This window comes from Pholcus phalangioides, unplaced genomic scaffold, assembly GCF_987345545.1.
Source record: "Pholcus phalangioides strain wild (caught in Gottingen) unplaced genomic scaffold, Ppha-v1.0 ptg000013l_1, whole genome shotgun sequence".
In the NCBI taxonomy this organism is placed as follows: Eukaryota; Metazoa; Arthropoda; class Arachnida; order Araneae; family Pholcidae; genus Pholcus; species Pholcus phalangioides.
The window spans coordinates 29798360-29815213 of NW_028301606.1; the positions used below are offsets into that span (position 1 = coordinate 29798360).

General features: G+C 34.8%; 1 protein-coding gene across 1 annotated transcript in view; it reads left to right on the top strand.

The window, feature by feature from the left end:
* The first annotated feature begins 2926 nt into the window (after positions 1 to 2926).
* LOC149078941 (transient receptor potential-gamma protein-like) overlaps positions 2927 to 16854 on the top strand; it is a 140741-nt gene continuing 126813 nt past the window's right edge. The window contains exon 1 of the mRNA XM_089240470.1: positions 2927 to 3235. The gene's annotated coding sequence lies outside the window, so the exon portion shown is untranslated. The remainder of the gene's footprint in view (positions 3236 to 16854) is intronic.

Sequence of the window (16854 nt, forward strand, 5' to 3'; positions counted from 1 at the left end):
CATAAACCGAAAAACAAAAGTTCTATTGAAATATAATAGATGTCTGAAACTATTTCATTATACTATTTAAAAACATTACGTCATATGCAATTTGTGTATATCAATTGATATGTTGTCATGCATACGATTCTGCACTAATCATAATACGCATGTTTAAATTTATTTTACTAGTCTCTTTCATGCATATTAACTTTTAGTAGAAGTACGTAATTTAGCCCCTATATGCCTACGTTGAGCATAAGGTAATCCTGGACGAAATATGGCCTTGAAGTAAAGTTTGTAAATCGATGCCTAAAAATTTTGAATCGATTTACCGTTGCTAGTTGGTGCGGAGATTAATTTGAATCGATTATCATAGACCAACAAAAATAATAACAAAATATCTCAACTTACGAATAATTATGAAATCTCCGGAAAAAGAAGTACGATAAAATTTGAAAAATAGAATTTTAGACAGATATCATATGTACGTATACAAGGTGTCCCATGAATTCGTAAATAGCTTAAAACATTATGAATATTCTGAATTTTAATTCATAAAAATTGAAGGAATTTGAACATTTTAACGCCGGCTTGCGAAAAAGTTATTTTCAAGAACAAGATTTTCTTTTTTAATACAGCAAAAAATGGTTAAAATGTTTGTCGATAGAGGACTCCGCACGGAAGCCAATACCTGGAAATATGCAAATCAGAGTTCTACATAGTGTACGCGATTAACAGCTCAGTTCTGAATTTTCCTGTTAATGGCGCTTACGTAAGGTTTTCATTTTGATGTTGAAGATTGGTGGATAAAGCATTTTATTTTATGTTTTATTTTATTTGCATACAATAAATACGGCGCGGACCCATAAAGTCATGCTCAGCAGGCACAATACAAAACTTCCATTTTTACAGAGATGACTTGGCACAGCATATTCTGTGAAAAAATCAAATCAATAAAATGGTCGTGCGATGAAAAATATATGAAAACGTATGCATTTTAAACCTTTGATTAACCTTTTAACTGTAACTGCCGTTATCCGCAAAAAAGAGGTTCTACTGTATTGCTCTTGTCAACTTTGAATATCCATTGTCCCTGTTTCTGATATGTTGTCTCTTTATTTATAATTTTTTCATCAGTATTTTTTAATTTGCTTGGACAAATTTTAATTTTTAAGAAAATGTCTTCTTCCTGGCTGTCTACAGCTCATTTTTAAAATGAAAATTTTCTATCTTAAAACAAAAATAAATCGTTAATTTTAATTATATGTATTTTTAAGACCAGTATACCTTCATATTTCATTCCTTTATATAATTTTAAATGTATTTTATCCGTGGTTTATAGCCAAATGAAATATTTTCCAGTTTTTTTCCCATTTGTGACATTTGAAAAACACAGGTGGCAACTGGTACTGGAGGAATTGAACCAACCAAATTTTTTACTGAAAAGGTAGAAAACAATGTAGGCATCCTTTGAATTCTCATTCAAATCAAGTAGAATTGAAATTACTTTACGAATTAGATTTATTGCAGAAAAAAGTGGCAAGTGTTTTCATAATATGTACATCTGATTACTTTTTTTGTGGGAAATATATATTTGAAAATTATTTCCACTCTTTACCACATGCTCTAGTAACTTCTAGTATTGCTGAAAAGTACATGTTTTCAACATGAATAGTCTTTTATCGGTCTTGAAAAAACATAAAAATGCCGTTTTACTTTCATTAGGTAGCCAGAAAGAAGGTTTGGTAATAAGTTATAGGGAATAAAAATTAAAAAAAATCCAGATTTCTCTCTCTCTTGGCTACAGTATCAAGCTGAAGTAATGTTTTCTCCGAAAACTCTTTGTGCTATGTCAGTGCCTCTCATACTCTAGCACAGTGATTCCCAACGTGGGAGTTATCGCCCCCTGGGGGGATATGGAATGTTCCAGGGGGGGGGGCGGTAGAAGCTATGGGTATAATAAATAAATAAAAAGTATGAGCGGAAATTGCATGAAACTCGTGGCAAAGGATCCTTGGGAAAAAAAAGCAAACCCGGAAAATAGGATCCTATGAGTTAGATTGCGTTGGGGTGCGATGGGAGAAAATAATTTCTGAAGAAGGGGGCGATGCGACAAAAAAGGTTGGGGAACTATGCTCTAGCACAGTGGTTCTCAACCGGTGCTCCTTGTGCACTCTCCAGGAGCTCCGCGGCCGCTTGAGGAAAATAAAAAAAATAACAATGGAATTAAAAAAATAATAATTATAAATATTTTTAAATAGAGTAAAAATAAATCAGTAACTTTGATGAATAATTAAGAAATGGGCCTACGGGGCTCCGTCATAGAATTTTTTTTTACTCAAAAGGGCTCCACACGAGTCAAAAAAAAGTTGAGAACCGCTGCTCTAGCAGAACGAATGTCTCCATAAAATTGACGAAAAAAAAGTCACGATAAGCACAGATAAAAAGAGAAATAAAATGTAGTTGAGAAATTTTTCGGAGTATTCTTGTCCAAGTTGAAAATGTGCTGCCAAAATAGATGTTGAATTTTAATTATTTTTACTATAACCATTTAATTTATCAGCAGATAAAAAAGTGCCTCTAAGAATTTATTGATTGACATTTGTTTTTGATAATTTTTTGCTCATTTTTGTGCGATCTCGGGAGAATGACCAAAGTACAAAATAATAGCAAATTGCTTCTTTTTTTTTTTTTTACGCTATACGAATAAATTCTAAAGTCGTTTGTTTTCCCACAAAAATAAATAAATAAAAAGTATGAGCGGAAATTGCATGAAACGCGTGGCAAAGGATCCTCGGGAAAAAAAGAAAAGCAAACCCGGAAAATTCATCGGTTTAGGAGTGAGATGGCGCTGGAAGCTGAGGTTTTGATTCTTAGAGGCGGAGGAGGAGGATCGTGTTGTTTGCTCTTGGGACTCCTCGTGCGAGCTAAACTAAAGAAAAAAGCCAGTGTGTGCGTGCGGGGAACAGAATCCTTCCAAGAAGTTTCACTCTCTCACGACACATCATGATGAAACACACCAACTAAATATGATAATAATAACAACTATATAATAATAATAATAGGAGAAGAAAAATTGTTCCTTTCGGCTCGTATGTTACAAATCTGTTTATCGCACGCTTTCCATCACTTACACAGGATAATATACAGACAATATGATTGATGCCTCGGATACATATAATATCATATTCTCATCTTGCATTTGCTACAAAATGGTTTGAATGAACCAGTTTTTTTTGAGACCTGTTTGATGGTAAGTGGATATATAAATATTTTTGCATTTTTATGTATTGTATATCATTTTGAGTTGTTTAATTACATTTTTAATTGTCTAAGAGGAGAAGTTTTTGTTTACAAAATGTATGAACATTTCACGGGGGAATTTTGCTAATCAACATGTGCTTCTTGTTATATACGAATCCACATGACTACTAAATGAATCTACATGACTACTAAATGAATCTACATGACTACTAAATGAATCTACATGACTACTAAATGAATCTACATGACTACTAAATGAATCTACATGACTACTAAATGAATCTACATGACTACATATCTATATGCATGGCTAAGTATTTTCCGAGAAAGATTTCAAATAAAATTTAATAGACTGCATTTATTCTTCAATAACAATAGTTATTTCGAAACTGTAAAAATAACGTATCATTTACAAATTTTGTATAAATAAAATTTCCGATATAAAATCTCGTGCTTAAAAAAAATCTTCTAATTTGTATAATATATATAGGATGTCTGGCACCGTGGGAATAATTAACAGGCCACTGGTAACAGGACTTTTTTTTCATAGTGCAATGCGTTGCTTACTTTTCAAAATTAAATTGTGTTCACTAATGTCGTTCGTAAAGTATTGAATCGCTTATGGAAATATGACATTTAGTTTATTTGTTGATTAGTTATGATCGACGGAAAAGCACCTATGTAATCGGTATATTTATATATTACAGTAAATGTGATTAAACGTTTTGTAAGTTTGATAAATAAATGCGAAGTAAAATTACATTTGCCGGTGATTATGTATAATCGACTACCTCATATTTGTGGACGTGATAACTCGTCAAAGAACTATTTAAAGCTTCCGGATTCCATTTGTTTCCATTAATTACACTATGTTTATGCATTCAGTATTCTATATTTCTAATTCAGTCTAGGATGGCGAATTTGATCGGTAATGTTACATTTACAAATGTTGATGAAAAGGTCAACATTAACAAGACTAATAAAATGTTTTTACTTTTCAAGCTTCTTCACACTTATTTGAATTTAATTTTTTATGAAAAAATGTGTAATGCATGCATCCAGCGCGGTCAAACCGATAAGTTGTTAAAAATTAAAGTGATATTTCTATATTTTTTCTATATTTACCACAACTTCCTTAGAGAATTTTGCAAAATCACCGGTGAAAGTGATAAATGTATAATTACCAATTCATTACTTCACGTAATATATATACCATTGGTACATTATACACATGTACATATTTATTACTTAATATAAACTTATTTAGTTTAGTGGCTAAATGCCTGTTTTGTGATAAAGAAAGTTAAAAGTAGTTTAAATGAAAGTTTTTATAATGCATACATGCTTTAACAGAAATCTGTCTATATTTATTAGAAATACCATCGTAACTAGCAGAAAAAATTAGATTCTTCAAAAACAAATTTCAAGTTGAAAGTATCGATTACTGTTGTTATTAAATTGCAAGGAACAAAATATATCACTGCGCATAGTGAAACCCATGTCGGATGGAAAAAAATAGTTTCTACATAAGATTATTAAGAGCTGTATGAAACAACACGAACCATTTTATAGCTTAAAGAAAGCTGCTTTTCTATGAAAAAATTGTTTTAAAATATTTTTACTGAAAATCACCACTATATGCAGGGTGATTACTAAATTCCTCTTGCCGCATTACATTTTACTGGCGAAGCGTTGATCCTAGAAACATAGTTCCAATTGGAAAAATTATCCAAATATCGTACAACATTCGCAAAGATATTAGAATTCAAAAATCGGTGGGAAAGTTGGGAAAGAAACGTTGTCCGTTAGTTTTTGTTGTTCTTTTCCAACTTTCTCCGATTTTGGAAATCAAATATCTCAGTGAATATCGCTCTTAGAAACGTGGAATTTTCTTTGTTTGCCCCAGGAGAGACACGGCAACAACTTTCTGATTGGGTTTTTGAGGACAGGGTGTCCGTATGAAAAGATTTATGAACTATACAATTCTTCGCAACAAGAACGACGTATCTGAGTTCTGTACGTTTATTGGGTAATATTTCTAATTGAAAGTAGGGTGCGGTTGCCCAAGTCGATAAGATGCTCGCCTTAAGTACCAAAGGATGTTTACAGGTGTCGAGAGTTCGATACCCGATTCGTCCTTGTCTGAGAAACTTCCTGACACTGGGGTACAACAAAAAAGGGCGACATGACTGCAGGAAAAATATGCTATCACAAGGAGTCCCCCATCGAGGGGTTAGCGCACCAACCCTTCGATGAGTATAAAACAAGCCTGCCGTTCGGAATCGGCAACAAATTGTAGGCCCCCTGTCTAATTAGCCCTTGTGTGCAGAAAATGACCGTGGGGCGACTCAAATCATCTAATTGGAAATATGCCTCTAGGATCGCGCTGCCAGTAAAATGCGGTAAGAGAAGTATTCACCCTGTGTATTTAAACTTATTTAAACGTTTTTCCGTATGAATTATATACATTAATTGCAGTGTAATATTACTTTAGTGAATACTTATACGTTTTTTTAATATATTTTAATGTGCGCGCGTACGATACTTGGAGAATAAACTAATTTCAGTGTGGGAAATTTTTGATATACGAAAAGTTTCTCGGAAATAGCTCTAAAAAAACGAAACGACAACTCGCAGATAGCTGAAGTCTATCCCTACATGGAAACAGGGTTCCCATCGATTTCAGAATAGTTCGCCATCTCTCTATATATATCCAGAATCAATGGAGACCCAGGTGGTCTGTTGAGCCGATCTCATTGTGTTTCATATTGACCTTTTTTTGTCAATTAAGAAACACTGTGCATTGAAATATCTAACTATTTATATTCAGTGCAAATCTTGAACCTTCACTCGTATATTGGGGTAGATGAGACATATATATATTTGGTTCAAATTTCAGTTTCTTAATTGAGATTAGTAGTATTTTAACAGATAGACCCTGAATATATACAATATTTACACAAGCACGAAAATTCAGTCATACTTTAAATTCAAATATGAAAAAGAGATGGCAGCACTTCTCGAACACTTAAAAATCTAACGTCATAACTACGTTAAATGTATACACATACACGCACACAAAATCTCCTGAATGCGCAAATTCGTCAGAAATGTTCCAGAGAAAACCATTTCATACTCGCATTAATGTTGTTTTTTCCAACTTTCCTCCGTTTGTCGAATTCGAATATCTCAGTGAATATCGCATTTAGATACGCGTATTTTATTTTGTTGGCATCGGGAAAGACAGGGCAACAACTTTCTAATTGAGTTTTTGGGCACACGCGGGGACGGTATAAAAAGTTAATTTTTTTTATTTTAATAGCCATACAACCCCTCGAAACATGAATGCTACATCTGAGTACAACACGTTGTTTAGATACTTTTTCTTATTGCATTTATGCCTCTAGGACCAACGGGGTTCTCCAGTGAAATCCAATACGCCCTGTTATCTATGCACCCTGTATACCTAGAATTAATTTATACATAGTTAATGCTAGTATAGTTCTCTTATAGATAGTGTTTCGATTTTGCTCGGCTCCTCGCTGTTTTTTCGTTTACTCGATTTATCGTTTACTCGTTTTTGCGGCCGGAAGTCGACGCTTTTAATTTTCCATCAAGCTACCGGTGGATTCGTATTAACGGATTCGAGTTGATAATCGTGTCTTGAGTTGGTGGTAAGACTGCTTCGGCCGGTGATGCCAAGAACGTCCATCTTTCTGGCATGTCAATCTCGCCGGAGGCGAGAAGATCGTTTGCACAGCGGATATCTCTCCAACCGTTGACTTTGGAAACATATTTTCAATTCCAGAAAGTTTTCAAATGACGGCCGGTAACTCAAAATGTCTGAAGAGGGTGGATGCGCGCAACTTTGCCAAAATATCCATTTTTTTTAGTTTTTCAATTTTTAAATTCTATAAAATTTTCTGCGTTTGATTCAAGTTCTACCTGCACTAGAAGCATTTTTGAAATATTTTAACAAAACCCTGATGGCTGGCATTATACAGGGTATTCTGTTAATGGACTGGAAAACTCAAAGGGTTGTTAGTAGGCATCAAGAGGAACAAAAATTGCAATGGAACATGGTGTCGCAAACCAGGTTGAGAGGGTGAGTCCAGAGAAGACGAAACTTGGATGTCAGTTGATCGCTAATTGCGTTCATCAATCCAAGTGATTTTTTCCTATGAGGTCACTTTAAATCACTCGTTCACGCGACGCCTATGGGCACATCGGAGGATCTCATAGCGCGGATTGTCGTCGCTGCGGCAGACATCAAAAGCATACCTGGTATCTTCGAGCCCGTCCGGGAATCGTTTTTACGTCGTTGTAGACTGTGCAATGACGTTAGCGGCCGCCACTTTCCAACAACTCTTGTAATAATTAGTCAAATAAATCTTTTTGTAGTTATCATTGTAGGCCTACTTTATGTCGTTCCAGCGTGACGTCGAAACCTGCATTAACCTGCGTCGAAACCGTCCGCGATTTTAACCCTCTCAACGTGGTTTGTGAAACCATGTTCCATGCAATTTTTGTTCCTCTTGATGCCTAGTAACAACCCTCTGAGTTTGTCGGTCCATTAACAGAACACCCTGTATATGCTAATATTTTCCACAAAAAATACTCTTTTCTCTAAACTGTTTTTAGTCAGATAAGGAAGATTTTCTCAAACACAACTAGTTGAAATGTCTTGAAACTTAAGTGTCTCTGTGAGTGCTATTTCAACTGAATTCAGTTTCAATTTTCAATTTTGTTCATCACATTAACAAAACGTATATTACGCAAACAAAAAATCCATCCAAGCGATCGTTGTCGATCCATACTGGTGAACACAATTATTGTTGAGTTAATTCAAATAATGACATGTTAAAATGTCATGCAGCACAATGTTGCAAAGCATGTTATGCTTTAACACGAGTGTTTCTTAACAAAATGATTTAAAAAACAATTATCACACAACATTTGGGTAAATTTTGGTGATTTTCGAAAAGTTAGTTACTTTTTTTAAGTTAAAATATCAAAATACACTAAAAAAAAGATAAAAAGAACCATCAACTAGAATAATAAAAACTTTCTTTAGGAAAATAGTAAAATAGGCGCTGTATATATCTGAGTATTATCAGCTTATTTGTAACCACACTGTATGTTTCTAAAGTGATGACGGCTGTACAAATAATTTGGGACAGCATGTATAGGAGGAACTAGTTTATAGTTTGAAATTAAGCAATGCAATATCACTTTTTGGATAAAATTGATTACAGCACGAGTGAAGCAAGGAAGGGGTTGCGCTTCAAAAAAAGTTTGGCAACCGTGAATTGCAGAGTTACAAAAATATATTTATGAAGTTTCAGAAATTCATGGGCTTATAAATCCTATGAATTAATTCTTCTATCAAATTTTTAATAAGAATCAAGTTTCTTCATTCGAAGAAACTTCGAAGCTTGGTTTATTTATTGATAAAATGTCCCAATTTCCGGAAACTTTAAATCGAATAACGATTTCTGAGACGACATCGCAGAGATGACAAATTTCTTTCCGAATGTGAAACGAATCGATTTTTACAGAGAAGCGCAGAAATGATATCCATAGAATATCAGTAGATAAACGTCAAATCAATGGATCAATCTATCGGATCAGTCTTTCGTGAAATTCCCGTAAAGATGAATTGGATCAGCAATTTCACGGCACGCTGACTGTCGAAAGTGTGCCAATACAGTCTCAAAACTACACCAGTTCCCAGACATTACTAGTAATTATAACTCGGGGAGAAAACTCAATTTTTTCTTTCTTTTTGATTGACTTTGCAAGTTAACAGGTTCAAAATTAATTGAATTTATTGTTGGATAGTTTCGTAAACTCCGTTGACCCCCCCCCCATTAAAATGGAAATAAGTTCAAATTTCTCTAGAGAAAATTTATGTAGGTTTGAGTGAGGAAAAATTGAATTGAGATTTTTCTGTTTAAAAACCAAAAAAAAACTTTTCTTCGTAAAAACGAGATTTATGGTGATTAAATTTATTCTTTAATGTCATAAGTTTTTTGTGTGTGGTATATAAAAAACTTAAAGCTTTTAGTGGGTTTTAAGAAGTTTTCGAAATGAGGTGGAAACTAAAATTTAATGGAAATTCCTGATTTCGTGAGCTGAAATCATTATTGTGAAAGCCATGCGGTTTTTACCTGCGCTAATCTTTCAACGTCTGAGTTTCGAATCGAATAATCATTTTTTTAATGGTATTTACTAGGAAAAAAAAACTTTTGAATGTTTATATGGGGGGTGTTTCACGAAGGGTGTCCGAAAGGACTGAAATGAAGTTATGAAAAGATATAAAAGAAGGAATTTTGATTCAAAAATGAATATTTTTTTTTATTCCGATCCCTATAAAAAATGTCAAAAAGTAATTCTTTTTTTACAAAACCGAAATAAATTTATCTCGTGGAATTTATTTCCGAGATGTCGATGATTGAAATTCTTGATTTTTGCACTTTTATGTTTCCGTATTCCATTTTTCATTGCAATTAGAGTGACAGAGTTGCGAAAATGAAGAATTTCCATCCCCGAATATTTCGACTAATTTTTATTCTAATGTTTCGGAATAAATTTCATTCAGAAAAAAAAGAAATGCATAGATTTTACTAAATTTTGATGGTGTTTTGATCTGAGGCAATATTAAAATATTAAATTTTCTTTACTTCTTTCTCTATTTTTATTTCATAGGAGGAGAACTATCATAGCTCAATATAATTATTTTACCTCTTCTTTTTTCGTATTTTATTTTATTTTCAGAATCATCCATTGTAATATTGTGCATTTTCATTGGCACAATTTTCATAAAATACTTTTTTTAAAATACCATTTCTTACACTAAAGTGGCCTAAATTAGGATTTTTTATTAGCGGTATGATATTGTTACTTCTCCATTTGAATACTTCGATTCGGGGGGACAGTATTTTCGGTTGGGTATGGATTTTTATGAAAGTATAGTGTGTTGTAAATCTGTGTGCTTCCTTTGAGAGACTTTTCTAAATGAGAGACAAGCTTGCATTTTCGCCTCGAAAACCAACTTTAGCTGACAACCAGTTTGTCGCCTGCGGGATCAGGGTCCTCGCTATCGGGTAGCTAAACGAGATTTGAAAACTTTTATACCAATCATGCTCAGCTTATGATCCGCGGGCAAATATGGAACTCGCAGAAATCTGATGTGCCCTGCGACCTCAAGCTCATTTTGAAAAAATGAATTAAATGGCATTTACAGATCACTGAAGTGATCCGCAGCGCTTTTACAAATCATTTAAGTGACCCATGGCACAGTGTTGAAGCACTCGAGTGACCCGCCACACATTTGCAAATTACTCAAGTAACCTACGGAACAGTTTCACAGAAATTAATGACCCACGGTACAGTTCCATATAACTTAAGTAACCTGCGGCACATTCCCAGATTATTTGAAGACCCACGAGTTAGTTTCCAGTTTTTACATATGGGGGAATATTTTCAGATTATTCTCCGTTCTCCGAAAATATTCCCGCCTCGCACATCTCTACACATGACACATTTAAAGATAATTTAATTGATCCGTGGCACATTTACAGATGACTTAAGTGACCTGCAGTGCTTTTGCAGATCACTCAAGTGTCCCGCGACACATTTTCAAACCAATGAAGTGGCCCGCACTCTCCTAAAGGTTGATCAACCTTGCTCTATACCAACAGTGCTCAACCTTTTATAAAGTGCAAGCAGTTTCATTGGTTTAGAAGCGTAGCGTTGGCCACTTAAGATACCTGGAAATGTGCTTCGAGTCATTCAGGTGATCTGGAAATGTGCTGCTGACCACTTGAGTGATCTGGAAGTGTGCCGCGGGAAATCCAAGTGATTTGGAAATGCGCTTGAGTCATTTAAACGATTAGGAAATGTGCCGAGAGCCACCGAATTGATGTATTAAAATGATGACGGCCGCTTAAGTGAACTAAAATATTTCGTAAGTCGTTTAAGTTATACACGTGAGTGTGCCGCGAGACCCGCAAGTGATGTGGAAGTGTGTCGTGGGCCCCACTCGAGTCATCTAGAAATGCGCCGCCATATACTTAATTAATCTGCAAATGTGCCGAAAACCACTCAAATATTCTGAAAATGTACAACGAGCCATTTTTGAGAAAATTGGAGGTGTGCCGCGGGTCGCGCTCAATTAATTTGGAATTGTGCTTGGGGTCGCTTAAATTATCTAGATATGTTCCATTTGTAGCTTAAACCTTAAACAATCTAGAAATATGCCACGAGCCACTTAAGTAATATATTCCATCTTTCTTGGGGAACTCGCATGATTTTGTAATTTATCGCTGCCACATTCGATGATTCTGATAGCCACATTTGGCCCGTGGAACGCCCATGACCTCAGCATGTATGCTTCTTACTGCACATGTATTGAATGTCGGGGCAGTGTTGCGGGCTATACACATGACGCACGGAGAAAAGTCTGGCCATAGACTTCCTCCACTCAAAAAATGACTACAGCTAAGAATGCCAAGGAAACTTCATTGCGAAATTCAGCCCGATTTTATAATTAACGAATATGCATATCTAGTTAACGAATTAACATCTTCATGGCCATCGAACTGACAATAATAATAGATGAACAGCGTTTTCTCAGGTGATTACTTATATGATTATACTTTCGAGACGCAATCATGATCTTTTTCTACAAAAATGTTGTAGAATAATATCGTGTTCAAACAATCCCCCTCCCTTTCCCTACAGAGAGTCTCGTAATTGAATAACGGGAAATAAGTTTTTCCAATTTCGCGACTGTTTTCAGAAGTTTTCTGCCGGGACTGAAAAATAATTGGTTATATGTTTTGTTATATATATAATGTGAAGATTGGTTTCATAGAAATTCTTGAGCCTGACATGGTCGTAGAAATAATTGGATTGTTGAAGAGAATCATCAGCAGTTATGAAACTAACGAACGCGTGGGTTTCGAGTTCTCGAAATTTTTGAATCTAAAAAGAATATCACTGTGTGTTGAATGATTTTTAGTCAAAGTACACAAATACTTGCCGTTTGAATCACTAAAAAAGGATGTGCACCCCTGTTGTAGAGTCCATGGGTCAGATATTTGTTGTTTTTTCTGTCGTTCATGGTCTAGAAATTGTGATACGGTACCAACCGCTAGTAACATCATCGGTCAATAAAATCAGCCACTTTATAAATTCAAATCCCAAAAACAAAATCAAATCAGTACCGATAACATGATAAAAATTATTTCTATGTTATGAAATCAGCACCACCGCTTTTGACAAAATCAGAAATATTTTTTTAAATGACTTTTATACAAATAGAAATTGTATTAAGTAAGTAACGCAGTTAAGTATTTGTAAAGCATACATGTTCAACCCATGGCCCGTGGGCTAAATGTGGCCCTCTGAGTAATCTGTGATCTCCACTTCAAACCTAATTTTGTAAAAATGAACTAAGGAGCACATTTTCCTAGATAGCTTATGTGACTCTCGGCACATTTCCAGTTCACTTGAGTGACCCGCGGAACATTTCTAGATCATTTGAGGGACCCGCCACACATTTAAAGGTCACTTACTTGGGTGAACTTCGGCACAGTTCCAATCACTTAATGGATGTGTTTAGAGTAGTAGTTTTTGAGAAAACTATTCTCTCTCTCTCTCTCTATCTCTCTACACACACACGCGCGCACGCACACACACAGCGGGAACTTTAATTATAATCGCCCTTTACTTCTGTGATAAAAATGTAGTGACATAATTAGTGTATGACGAGTATAATAACTCTATCGGAAATTTATAATGTTATTTAGTCTGGAAATTAGACCAATATGCAAATACAAGGCCAGAACATATGCAAAATGCCCAACAAGATGGCAGGTGGCTGATAAAAAGATGTCCATAACAAATGTGGATAAACATATTTTTGAAATTGAAGATTGGAATAAAAAAAGGCTGTAAGTGCCAAAATGTAAATTCTGAGGAGTATCGGTATAAAGGGGTAATTTATACATCTCCCGACACATCAAGCGCTACTCTAGTGGGAGCCACAACAAACTAACCAATCGTCCGGGAACTTTCAGCCTTATTTCATTGCATTGAATGGGTGCTTACCCAAAAGTGTGGGGCGCGGTAGCCCGGTCGATAAGATACTCGCCTAAAGTACCAAAGGATGTTTAAAGGTGTCGCGAGTTCGATACCCGGTTCGTCCTTGTCAGAAAACTTTCCTGACACAGGGGTACAACAAAAAAACGGCGACTTGACCGCAGCAAAAAATTGCTACCGCCGGGAGTCCCCCATCGAGGGGTTAGCGCACCAACCTCTCGACGAGTATAAAAAACAAGCCTGCCGTTCGGAATCGGCAATAAATTGTAGGTCCCGGTCTAATTAGCCCTCGTGTGCAGAAAATGACCGTGGTGCGACAAAAATGATCAAATGACCCAAAAGTGTACCTTCACCAAAGAATTTTTGACTTGGAGCACCTACATAACGGAGAACCACAAATTTGAAAATGTCATGACAATTATTTTTGGGAACTAAAACGTGAAGCTAAAGTGTGTGTGGGTGTAAAGATGGATCTCATAATTTTTTAAATTTAAAATATTATTTTAACTCTAATTTTATTCTCCGGGAAGCGTCCAGGTGCTTATCCAAGAAGTCGTTCAATTCTAAAATTAATATCAGTATAACAATAGATTTTTACGTTTTTATACAGACTTTAAGTAGTATTTTTCTCTTCTGTGAATATTATCAGAATGATTATTTTGTTGGAAGTTTTTTCCCGGTTTTCCAGAAAAGAAGTCTTTTTCAGAAGTGTTTTCCAGAAAAGCCCAGTTGCAGTATGTGATTCCATTTTGATTCCACTTACAGTATATGAGGGTCCCATGACGTATCCTGGGCTGCTAACTATTAGGACCGTGAAATATATATCGAAATACGTTGACTAAAAAATCATCATTGTTGCCAAAGGAAGCCTTTCTGGGGATTTTCACGAATGTGTAAGAAATATTTGGATCATTGTCGATGAAAATAATTAAAAAACGAAAATGTTAATTTTTTTATTGCTTGCGTTGGTCATGTGGTCGAAAAAAGAAAAAAATACATGCCCGGGCATGTCCGGTAATAGATTGACCAGCCCTGCTGTACAGTGGTATAGAATAATCCCTCATAACGGACACCCACCACGGTCAGCTCTCTTTTACGTCCAAATAATAATTTCCCCTTGTGAAATAAAAATATGCATTTGAAACCTCTGGTTAACGGCCACCCCTCTTTTACGTATGAATTTTTTTCGTCCCGTCGGTGTCCGCAAAAGAGAGGTTTTACTGTATTTTTCTTTTAAAAAAATCACGATTTCTTTATAAAAATGCTGCACGTATTCTTTAGTTACTTTTTAGAAGAGCTCTTTTCCGATCTTTTATTTTTCGTATATGTTGGGTTTCTTTTTTTTGCTTCACGAATAGATATGGACTTTGTGGAGACGGGAATATTTTCTTACAGCACCCGTGGGTCTCATGTTTCTTCGAGAAATAACATTTTGCGCACCACGGACAGTGGCTAGTCACATCTTCCAGGAAAAGGCGAGGAAAATATATTACGATACGCCGAAAAACCGTAAACCCTATGAATAGAAGCTCTAAAAAGCGTGATTTATATTTTCCTCTTTTACCATAGATAGCAGCATCGTATGAACTAGATATCAGTTTCTTGATAGCACGAGTCGTTAGGCAAGACGTGCGAATTTAAGGAAAGAATCACTTTCATTAGCAATTATCTGATAAGCCCCTCGATGGTTAACAGTGAAAATTGGTGTAATGGAAATACGGTATTATCTTGTATGATTAAATCGTTGAATCGTTGTTGGAAAGATACCGGTATCGATTCATTAATGATTAACGAAATTAAGAAATACACGTAAAACTCTTTTGTAATTAATTTTTCTCTGCTGATTTTTTTTTTCTGTAAGGTATCCGTAGTATAGTCGTTTCCCCTTTATAAATATGTGAATCGATTCTTGTAATTAAGATTAGAAGTTTATTCATTATATGAGCAAGAATTTGGCGCTTATGTTGAAGCTATACAGGGTCACCTGTAAGTTCTTATTCGGCCTTTATCTCATCAACCGTTCGTCGTAGAGGTACGGTTCCAGTTTAGAAAAAAATTCTTGAAATGTATTCAAGAATCATCCTGCACTTGTTTAGCGAGTAAACATATAGTGTCACACAGGTTGCTTTTTATTAAATGCAGAAAATATTTTTTTTACCTGTGACTTGACGTTTTTTGTAACCTTTATGATAATGGTTGGTATGCGCAGAGAAAATATCACAAACTGAGCCTTTGAGAGGAAATCTTAACAGTCAAAAAAGAGCCCCTGTGCGGTAGTGTGGGTATTGTAGATATTTCACGTCGCGAAAATCCGGGTTTGAACCCATAAAAAAATTTCCGCAGTAGTTGGTTGAATTTAGCTTTCCAACTTCAAGGCGCAAATTAAAAAAAAAAAATCTCTTCATAGCAAGTATATATAACAGACCTTTTATACATTCATTACTCAAGTAACCATTCTGTGATAAACAATAATTAAGTGCCATTTTTTCATTTTTCCAGTTTGGTGAGTGGATACAAACACGTAAGTTATACTGTACTTCAAAATCAAATCTATCCATTTCATATAGACAGAAAAATTTGAATGAATTCACGAGGACCATATTTGTCATTCAGAGGGCATTCCTCCACAAATAGATGATTGAAAAATTAGATTATAATTAAGGAATAAAAAAAATAAACGGAAACAAAAAAACGAACACATACAACATAAGGACAAAATTATTATTGCTAAATAAGAAATAAACAAAGGAAAAAAACACATACGCACACAACACAAAAAAATTATGATGTATGATGAAAAAATTAAATTAAACAAAACAAAGTAAAACAAATATATAAAAAAAATATAAAGCAAAACACATACATATACAACACAACACAAAAAACAAGAGCAACTTTTTTCTGACTTATAAAGCATACATAATTGTGAAACGGTCTTGCTTCTCCTAAATGCTGAAATAAGTCTACATCTTCTATTGAAATGAATAATTTGAATAATGCTTTCATAAATGCTACGTATGTGGGGCATGTTCTACATTTCCAGTGGTAATATTAAATATATAATACATAAATTATATACATATATATATATATATATATATATATATATATATATATATATACTTCATTCACGTAAATGCACAGTCAGGTTCCCCAATAAACAATTCTGACATCAATTATGGCGATAAACTGGGCTTTTTTTGTATAGTGAGTATATCACTCTTACGGAGACGCTTAAAAGGACTAATGCTATAATTTGTGTCTGATCGTAGTGCGTCATTAGACACTACACACTCTCACTTGAAGAATCACAACAAAGGACCCGTGAAAATTGAGACAGAAAATGTCTGGCGAATGATTGATGATGTCGATTTTATTTCTTTAGCAATGAAAAATTACTAGGATGAAAGCTGTGGTACATTAAGAGCCATCAATTATTATCACTTATGTAGACATAGGGGGTCATCGATGTACTATTAAGTATTTTTTTAAGAAGATACC